The 7,389-nt window shown below is 46.3% G+C and overlaps 1 long non-coding RNA gene across 1 annotated transcript; it reads right to left on the bottom strand.

The window, feature by feature from the left end:
* Nucleotides 1-4,930: 4,930 nt before the first annotated feature.
* Nucleotides 4,931-6,918, bottom strand: LOC134431507 (uncharacterized). The gene is made up of 2 exons (XR_010031006.1): nucleotides 5,972-6,918; nucleotides 4,931-5,377 (listed from the first exon to the last, which is right to left on the bottom strand). It is a non-coding gene; the product is annotated as an uncharacterized LOC134431507 (long non-coding RNA).
* Between the last annotated feature and the right edge of the window lie 471 nt (nucleotides 6,919-7,389).

The following is a 7,389-nucleotide window of genomic DNA, read 5'->3' as shown; positions in this document are numbered from 1 at the left end:
TCAAACTGTTGCAGGATAACTGAGGAGCTCCAGATATCCTGTGTCCATCTACAAATCCCACCTAGAGTCCAACTACACCCCACATTACACATTCCAAGTCCCCGGGCCCTCTCCTATCGCACCAGGCTGTGTGGCAGGGCAGAGCAGCTCCGGCACATACGTGTGCTGACTCCCGTGACACAGGACAGGCAGGACAGGACAGGACAGACAACGGGGACACAACAGGAACAGAAATCTCTTGGCAAGGAAAATGGCTGCAAGGACTGAGAGAATGCAAAAGGAGATGACTGAGTTCAAACTGACGGTCAGCTGATGAGGCTCAGAGAACCCTGGAGGAAGAAGATGCTAACTGAAGGATTTATTCCAAGAACAGCAAAGATCGATGTCTAGGAATCCTATGCTCAGAATCCTCTGCCTGCCCTCACATTCTTACAAGTCCTAATCCACCAAAATGGATCCAGGTGGGGCATAGCTGTCCGTACAGCTCAGAACAAGACCTGACAAGACACCTGACTGGATGCTTCCAAAGAGAGAACTTTTGACCGGGGAGCTCAGACATGTATCAGAATCGCATCTATGGCCTGGGTGCCAGGCCAAGGAATGTAGAGATCACAGATGCTAACAAGGATGCCAGGGTTTCTGACAGGCCCCCCTAAGGTAAAAGACATCGCATACACAAACAGCACATAATGCACATCAGACAAAGGACACGAGACACACCGGGACTGCTCTGCCCTGCGCTCCTCAGCACTGGGATCAAAAGTGAGACTTGGCTTTTATGGGGCCTAAGGGGCCACTTCATGAACACCCCCCACCTCCAAACTGGACTCAAAAACCCCTCCCAGTAATTCCCAAACCAGCACCATGCCTTCATCCCCTCTGTGGGTCACAGCCCTCTACTTATCTCTCAGACATCTGGGGATGCCAGTCTGTGTCAGGTGCATAGAAAGGCCACCTCGTCAGCTGGGAAGGTCATGCTGGCACCGGGGCTGGTGTCTCTCAGGTGTCAGCTACAATAAAGAAAACCAAAACCAAATAGTGAGCCCAGAGTTATGTGGGCCAAATCCCTGCAAGGCAGCTACTTGCCCTTTTCTGAGTGTGCCTGGCTCCCTCAGGCTCCAGCTTCATCCTGATTCCAAGGCTGTGGCCTTCATTAGGGGTGGTACCTGGGTAAGAGAAAGGCAAAGTTAAATGGCATTGCTGTGAGTGCAGTGGATGACCTTGTGTGCTGTAAGACACGGGAATGCCTCTGCTAGTCTTCTGAACAGCCTTGTGTGGGGGGGCCCTCAAATAAACAAATAAACACCCTTTCTCACCCTGCTGCCTGCAAACCTCCCTCCATCCACAATAACTCCTAACTGGACACCTGCTCACCCTCCCTCTCCCCATTACAATCCTCAACTCATCAGAAGCCTCAGTCTCAAACATCATCTTGGACACTGGGCAGATCCCTCTTAAGACATCATGAATCTGCTGAAAATTTGTTGTGCTTGACACAGCTTGGTATTTCAGGGAGTCTCACTCCTCAATTAAAAAAAAAAAAAAAAATAAAAAAACCAACAGAGCAAAACCAAAAATTACAAAGGCACCTTACCACCCCTAGACACAAAACCCAAAATCACAAACCTAAATATTCCCTGTGTTCTATGCTGTTTTCTTCACAGAATCTTCCAAGCCTCTGTGCTTTAGATGGCCAGAAACACCTGCTGAAAACAAGCTGAGACAAGCTGAAAGAGCCTCTTCGCTGACATGGGAGGAGAGCTCTTACCCCAGCACATCCCAGAGAGGGAATGAAGGCCCTCGGCCACGGCTGGGGTTAATAACCCCTGATGGTGCCCGCCTCTCGTTCCCATGCCACCCAGGAAAAGGGAGGGGGCGAATCCCACCAAGCCCTCAGAGCAGCTGCAGCTGTTTAGCTCTGACTCAGATTCAAGGGGAGTAAAGGGCTTGTTATAGAAGCAAGTTCTTCAGAAAAATAGCAGTACTTTATTTTTTGCAACAACTATTGGAGCAGAAGAACAGAAAACTGGCAAGATATAAAACTGTGGTAAGGTTACTTAGCTGGATAAATTGGGTAATTGAGTAATTTGCTGTTACCTTATATAATTATTCTGTGTTTAACAAAAGCCATCTAATAAATTCACACCCAAACCTCCAGCAGCCCAGCTGGCCCTACCAAATCTCTATGTTTATGCATACAGTAAACAAAACCAAAATCCCAGTAATACCTATCAGAAGTCTATGAAAGAAACCTATTGAAATTAATCCTACCTCAAATACAAAACAACCCATCTAAAGTTAGCTTCACTCAAAAAACAATTTACACAGAGTTAATAACACCAAGAAATAAAACAACACACCATATACCACCAATGAATATAACAGTGAAGAAAAAAAAACCACTTTTTTTTTGATTTGTTTTTTAAACTAACTTCTTTTATTAGCTAGAACAAAAGATTTTGCCAGGACTGTAACAACAACAACTTCTTCTTCTGAAATGTCCCTTCTTCTTCCCAAATTCCTTAAAACTTCTGAATTTACATCCAAGCAAAAAGCAAAATTCGTGCACTTGTGCATTCGATGCTCCTGTCAGATTCTCTGTTTCCCTCCACATCTTCTTACACTTTCAGTCTTCACGCTGTCCTGCCGTGATGAGTTTGACGGAAGAATTGGTAAACGTTAAGAGAGGATTTCCCTGCCTCCCTCCCCAAAGCTGGTTTCCTTAGTGCATTTCACTCAATCCCAAGCCGGCAATGATGCACGCTCACCTCAAGGCTCACAGCTGCTCGGCTAAACTCGGCTACTGTCGGCTGCATTCGGCTGTACTCGCCTCTTCGCCGCGGCTCGCCTCGCTTCGGCCGAACTCGGAGCCGCTCAGTGCACTCGGCGCGGCTCGGCTCGCTTCGGCCGAACTCGGAGCCGCTCAGTGCACTCGGCGCGGCTCGGCTCGCTTCGGCCGAACTCGGAGCCGCTCAGTGCACTCGGCGCGGCTCGGCTCGCTTCGGCCGAACTCGGAGCCGCTCAGTGCACTCGGCGCGGCTCGGCTCGCTTCGGCAGAACTCGGAGCCGCTCAGTGCACTCGGCGCGGCTCGCCTCGCTTCGGCCGAACTCGGAGCCGCTCTGTGCGCTCGGCGCGGCTCGCCTCGCTTCGGCCGAACTCGGAGCCGCTCTCTGCGCTCGGCGCGGCTCGGCTCGCTTCGGCAGAACTCGGAGCCGCTCTCTGCGCTCGGCGCGGCTCGGCTCGCTTCGGCAGAACTCGGAGCCGCTCAGTGCACTCGGCGCGGCTCGGCTCGCCTCGCTTCGGCCGAACTCGGAGCCGCTCTGTACGTTCGGCGCGGCTCGGCTCGGCTCGCTTCGGCCGAACTCGGAGCCGCTCAGTGCGCTCGACGCGACTCCGCTCGGCTCCCTGAGGGCGGGCAAGCGGCGCCGCCTCACGTTAAACTCGCCCGGCTCGGGGCTCTCCTGCTGCCGCGTCCCGCGGGCGGCCCGGCCATCGCACGGACACGATCGGGAGCGCGGGGTGGCACAGGAGCTCATTAGGCTGTGACCGCGCTCGCGCTAATTAGCGCGCACGAGAGCAGCGGGCTCGGTTCGGCTGAGCTCGGCTCCGTTCAGGCAGCCTCGCAAGCCTGGCCTCGGTTCGCTCGAGGCCGTCAGGTTCGGCCGGTCTCGCCTTGGTTCGGCTGAGCTCGTTCCATTCGGCCGAAGGCGGCGTCGTTCGTTCGTGTTTTTATAAATATCTTTCTATATTGACTGTATATTTCTATATTTAGATTTATATTTCTATAATACTTCTTTTATTCAAAATAAAACCCCCATCTCTAGCCAAATAAATACAAAAAACCACCTTCTTTCAAACGATATTGAAATATTTTTATACTTAGTATAATTATATGCACATTTATAGTTATAGTTTCTTTTGATGCAGCGTATTATTAATTACATATAATATACATAAAATTCTAGAAATGGATTTAAATTATTATTTATGTATCATATCTACTGCTACAACTAATTTTTTCTTGTTTTTAAACTTTTTATATATATATATATCTGTATTTATTTATGATATATTCCTATACTTACATTTCTACCTTCATATTATTTGTATTTATAATTTTTATAATCAAAACCCTGCCTATTGACAAATAAAAAAAGCCTGCTTTATGTAACGATTTTAAAAAATATTTTCATATTTATAATTTTCATATTTATATTTATAATTTATTCTATATTACATGAGAACACACCTGCTCCTTCACCCCAGTGGGGCTCCCTCTCCTGGGGACCTTGGGGTGCCCCAACGGCATCACAGCCCCGAGTCTTCATCCCCTTCTCCTCTATTTAGAAACTACACTACAACTCTATTCTGGAAACAAAGACATTACCTAAATCCTCTCCCCATGTCCCAGACAGATAGATATTCAGTTATTAGTTGGCTGGGCAGCAGTTTCTTAAATAGAATGATAAACAAGACGTGAACATTTTAGCTACAAGCAAATAGGCAAATCTGAACAAGGTACTGATGGCCAGCCACTGAAGTTATTTTGAAGCAATTTTTTAAACAATAAAATACTGATACTACAAAAATAAAGCAAAAAGCTAACTACTGGCTAAGAAAAAATTAACTTTTGACAGCAACAACATTCCAACTACACAGGCTTTTTCCCGATGTCATACTTTATAACTACCTCTCTTGGGAATTCTCATCATGTATCCCAAAAGGAATAAATACCTTAGAGCATCCTAAAGCAAAAAGTAGCACACATGAGCTCCTCACACTCCCGGGAGGCCAGCACAGCGTGCACTGAGTCAGCAATGAATTCTGCTCAGTGAGGGTCTGCAAACAAAGGTTCAACTGATGAACTGAACTGATTTTAAAGGGAGGTTTTCTAAGCACTGAAGCACAACAAAGAACAAGCAACAACAATTCTTAAAAAAATCTGCAAGTTTTATTTAGCATATATGTGACTGATTTCCACGCTGTGGCTTCTCACTTTGATTTGTCTGTAGGTTCAGGAAGATGACAATGCACACTCTGCCTTCCCTGAGCCCCCCACAGCAGCTGAGCACTGCTCCGTGTGCTCAGATCATCAGGAACTGGATTACACGTGCCGGGATGGACTGGAACTGCTCTGCTGCAGATTCAGGAGACGATGGCAGAGAGGGGCTGGCCGAGGCGTCGTCCCAATTCCATTTCTGTGTGACGAGAAGCGGTTTGTTCCCAACAGCTGCAACAATCCCCAGCTCCCTTCCGTGGTGAGTACCGATGGCACACAAATGGCAGCCCGAGGAAATCGTGTTCTGGCCTCTAAGTGCTTGGGACAGGGTCTGATTTGTTGTTTTGTACTTGTATGATGATTAGTACAACAGGGCTCTGATGGATGACATGGCAACACAGAATTAAAAACTCCTCGATAGGATTACATCGACTTCTAGGAAAAGACAAAAGCTGAGGACCCTTCTGAAATCTACTTTTAATCCAAAGCACCGGGATTGTCAGCATGCTGCACCTTCCAGCTTTTCAAAGCAGCTTCCCGCTGAAGACCAGGAAACATTGATTTCTACAGAAACAATGGGCAACCCCCAGGCTAATCTCAGCACTACTGTTTAATAGGGGACCTGCCAGCGTGCCAGTCCAGCTTCAAGCGTGCTTTACTTCAGTCTAACATCCCCACAAAATTCTTCTCACAACTTCCAACCCTGAAATCTTATTTTTCCCTAAAGCTTCTCTTCATTAGCAATTTCCAAGTAACATGGTATTTTTAAAACATTCAAAAATGTCATGCTGGACTGTGCTATAAAGTAATCTGCAAATATAAGCTTAGCAAAGTTTGAATTGACTTGTCCAGAGAAAAAAACTACAAGTGAACACCTACACCTGCCTACAAAGAGCCAACAAGCCCCTGGCAGCTGCCAGCATCAAAGCACAGCGGATGTCTCTAATACAGGGTAAGGATAACAATATCACCTTCTGTTCTCTCCAGCTTCTTTTCCCTGCAGTCGTATTTTGCTTCTTATGATTTTTTTAGTCCCCGTATCTTCTTGGACAGCACCGAGCCCGACGACAAGGACACGAGAGTCTTTCCCTGCCGGGCGGGGAGAACCAGGAAAAGAGCTAAAATAAGAACAGGGCAGTTTGAAATTCATACTTGCAACGAGAAGCAGCGCCTAACCAACAGAACAAAAGTAAACAAAGCACGACACCTCCCTGGGGACAGAAGACTCACAAACTCTCCAGGATTTACAATTCTAGCCACCAACCCCTTCAGGACAGCAGCCAAGTGTCCCCTGGGGTGGTGCTGCACCAAAGAACCATCTGAGAGGTTCCAAAGAGTGAAATGCACAATATTTTGCAAAGACAAAAAATCTTGCAAAATAACAAAAATACAATAGATGTAAACTACAGGGCAAGAGTACAAGTGTTACCTTTGGGAGCCGGAACCATCCAGGTGAGCACCTGATAACTGGATCCTCACCAGAGTTTGAACCCTTCAGGACACAGAAGGGTTTTCCCCAGGAATTTCACAGACTGAGTTTTGACAGAAGCACGCTCGCCGGATCCTCAGAAACGTCGCCCATTCTCCAGGCGTCTGGAGAGAACTGCAAATGGCTCTCACATAGTTGGAGCTGGTTCTGTAAGGTCTCAGGGTGAATTTCACCAGATGCAACCAAATTGGGCAACTCCCAGTGGGACAGAAGGAACCCAAAGCTTGGGTAAGCAGAGCTGCAGCAAATACTGAGGAAACAAACATAATAGCGTAAAAAATAATAAACCATCCTTTTTTTTCTCTTGCTTTTGTTTTTTTTTTTCTTATTCAGATCAGCATAGCAATTAAAGAGAAGGTGAAAAACTCACCATTACTGAACATTTCATCACCTGTAAGCTGAGCATCCTTAGCATAGGGGACTCCAAAGTTAAAATTCACCGATCCCTGGGAAATGAAACCAAATATCGTATGGTAAACAATCAAACAGCAGACATAAAAATTTGTTTCCTCTAAGGACTTTCAGGTACGTATGTATCTTTGCATTACACATTAGAACATACACTTTATACCATCACCTAATACATAATAATTTACCTTTAAATTTTGATAGTATAGCATGCATTTTTAACTTAAACTGGTGATCTATTATTATTCAGTTGGTGCCTAAAGTTATTTCTGCTGTCACGTTCAAAAAAACATGAATTTTTTTTACTGGAATGAGCAATTGATTTCAAAGTCATCACAAGCCCACCAAAACACAAAGCTGGCTTCACTGGACGGGTCTGTGAGCTAGAAGTAGTTAGGCTTGTACTTCCCTCTTGTTCTTCCAGAACCAATAAATGCTGTCAACAAAACCAGGATCTTTAGCCCACTGCTGTGAAAGATTCTACAAGGATGA

This window comes from Melospiza melodia, chromosome W (genome assembly GCF_035770615.1).
Source record: "Melospiza melodia melodia isolate bMelMel2 chromosome W, bMelMel2.pri, whole genome shotgun sequence".
NCBI classification, from domain to species: domain Eukaryota; kingdom Metazoa; phylum Chordata; class Aves; order Passeriformes; family Passerellidae; genus Melospiza; species Melospiza melodia.
This window is presented reverse-complemented; position numbering and strand designations above follow the sequence as displayed.